The sequence below is a fragment of the Amphiura filiformis genome, unplaced genomic scaffold (genome assembly GCF_039555335.1).
Source record: "Amphiura filiformis unplaced genomic scaffold, Afil_fr2py scaffold_458, whole genome shotgun sequence".
NCBI classification, from domain to species: domain Eukaryota; kingdom Metazoa; phylum Echinodermata; class Ophiuroidea; order Amphilepidida; family Amphiuridae; genus Amphiura; species Amphiura filiformis.
The window spans coordinates 10,525-13,597 of NW_027305922.1; the positions used below are offsets into that span (position 1 = coordinate 10,525).

General features: G+C 37.4%; 1 non-coding gene across 1 annotated transcript; it reads right to left on the reverse strand.

Annotated features, from left to right (window-relative positions):
* Positions 1 to 374: 374 nt before the first annotated feature.
* On the reverse strand, positions 375 to 447 carry Trnav-gac (transfer RNA valine (anticodon GAC)). Its single transcript has one exon. It is a non-coding gene; the product is annotated as a tRNA-Val (tRNA).
* Between the last annotated feature and the right edge of the window lie 2,626 nt (positions 448 to 3,073).

Here is a 3,073-nt window from a genome sequence, read left to right on the forward strand (position 1 = left end):
ATTCATGCATGGTATATGCACTTTTCAATCTTTGAAGTAGCCAAACCTCATCCGTGGACAGAGTGAAAAACGGATACATTTCTTTAAAAAAGGCATATCTTCAAAAGTTATGAGCCGATTGAAATAATTGTTTTGGTTTATTAAAGCTAACGATTTAAGGTTTCTTTACATACCAAAATATATTTGATAAACTTTTCAGAAATAGGAGAAAAAGAGGGTGCAGTGTGGGGCCTCTTTTTTTTGGGACACCCTGTATCAATATACAGGGGAAAGAAGAATTACGCATCGCACACTAGCACAATTAAACATGAATTTACAAATGGAAACATTACATGCAAAGGCAGATATGCCAGAGTAAAAACTCCGGACATACCTGCCTGTGCGGGGACTCGAACCCCAGACCTCTCGCTTGTCGGGCGAGCGCTCTTACCACTGAGCTACACAGACTGTCCCTGATAAACAGGACTCAAGTCTGGTACTTATGGATATGAGCTGTCATAGACATTGTTAATCTGCATGAAGCCGTTTTGGTGCATATTCAGTAGGCCTATGCAAAAAGATCATAATTGTTACTACTGAAACAGGGGGGGGGGTGTTTATACTTCACACTCATTAACAAGTGTTTTCCAAAACAAAATGGCAAGACAGATAGTCTAGAAAAGAAATTAAACTTGGTTCAAAGACGTGCTTGAATTGTTGTCTGTCATTAGTTTAGTGAGTTTTGTACAAACTCTCGCATATTGGGGGAAAAGTCGAAATATGCGATTTTCCGCTTTTCGGCACTGATCTTTAAAACAACATTTCTCTTGAACGAAATGTCGCAGAGACATGAAATCTTCGGTATTGAGCTACAAATTTTCTGTAGTTTACTTAATGAGTGTAAAATGTGGATTTTGAAAACTTTTAAATCCTTATAAGGGCCGTCGTTATGAACGCGTTCTTTTTACATTCTTCGCGCAAAATAAGAAATGCGTTTCATGAAATGTGTTCCATTTCAATCATGATGATAAACAAGGATTACAAAAAGTCACCCTGATGAATTATTATTTGGAAAAACGCTTTATTGGCCGAGCAGGCGCATGCAAAGTCTAGAAATTGTATCAAAAAAAAAAAAAAAAAGGCTCAAAAATGGGTTTTAAAGTCAATAGACATTGTTAATCTGCATGAAGCCGTTTTGGTGCATATTCAGTAGGCCTATGCAAAAAGATCATAATTGTTACTACTGAAACAGGGGGGTGTTTATACTTCACACTCATTAACAAGTGTTTTCCAAAACAAAATGGCAAGACAGATAGTCTAGAAAAGAAATTAAACTTGGTTCAAAGACGTGCTTAAATTGTTGTCTGTCATTAGTTTAGTGAGTTTTGTACAAACTCTCGCATATTGGGGGAAAAGTCGAAATACCGTAAACGTTCGCCTAATGGCGCTACGGAGTTCATGGAAATGAGAGAGCGCCATCCCTGTAAAAGCCGACTATTATCACTGATCATTAAGGGTACGTGTAGTTAAAGGGTGAAACCTATCGACACATACAATTATGAACAAGATCGAACAAACTTGTTCATGATAATGCGGTAATCATGCACCTGGTACGTTGTGGCCCAGTGAGGAGAGCATTAGACTATAGTGCGAGGATAAAGAGAACTTGTGGAGAAGATTGATGGTTCGAATCTCATGCAGTAATTTCTGACAGATTATGATGTCTGTCAATGTTTTTTTTTCTGATTTGAGGAAATTTTATTCTCTATTTTCTTGATTTTATCTTTAACATTGTTTATATAATTTTATTATTTTATCTTGTATGTGTCTTTTTTTTGATTCTTTGTTTTTATCGTTTCATTTTAGAGTAACTCAATCCATTCAATCAAATGTTATAATGAACCTATTTGATTGTATAGGCATTTGTTATGTCTGTGAGACGACGACAAGTCTTTCAATTCGCGCGAGTGTTCTTGCCTATGCATCAGTGGTCATAAGAGGTATATCATTTTATTCGAAAGGGGGGGGGGGGGCAGATATACGGGGGTCATAAAGTCTTGGAAAGAATAATAGGAGGGTGTCATGAAATGTTTTATGACCAAAATGTAGGAGTCACACGATGACCACAGAAAGTGTGTTATTTTATTCAAAAAGACTGATTTCAATACAATTTTGGGGTTTGGGATCATAAAATTTTTGTTGCCGAAATAAGGGGTGCGCAATTTTATTACGCAGGTTTTTTGTAAATTTGGGACCCCCCTTCCGAAAAAAAAAAATAGTAGCCCTCCAAGAGGATTCAAAAGATAACCTCTGCCCCAATAATCTCTAGCTATATTTGTTTGAAACTGTTCCACGGAGGATGTATCATAATAGGCTCAGTCTTCAAATGATATAAATAAAATTTGAATGAGTGAACGAACAAAATCATACAACGACCAACTGAATAGAGGCTGTGCATATGACGTATCATCCCGTAAATATGGTGGACTACTCAAATGCATTCAACAAAAGCATGATTGCATCTACCGCGACAGTTCGTCTCACACACATAACAAAATGCACTACGATCAAATAGTTTGATGACAACATTTGATTGAATGGACTGCACTGTGCCATGATTACGGAGAAGAACCCGGTTCAAATCCTTTGTTTGGAGCCAATCGATAAACGCAAGGCCTCTATAGCTATCATTGAATACTGGCTAGGATTCCACAACACAATGAGAACATGTTATAAGGCGCTTTGCTTTGGAAGGCACACAATACCCCAATGGCTTTCCATATTATGTGCACTCAAACAACTATTCAGTATCGAAGCCCGGTATCGAAGTTACGTAATGTTACTATGTCAACGGGATCACGCGCTTCAGTAATGAACCACGATCGAAACAAACAGTACGCATAAAAGGCATACCAAAATAGCGTGATCGTAATGATCGCCATACAAACAGTGCTTGGTTCCGACACCATCACGGAGTTACGTAACTACTTCGTGGTCTGATAGTTATATGATCAATTGTCTGATCTACTTGGGTTCGATCCTTTTAAGAAAAGAAAAAATAGCTGATCATTTATAATGCATAAATGAATAAAGT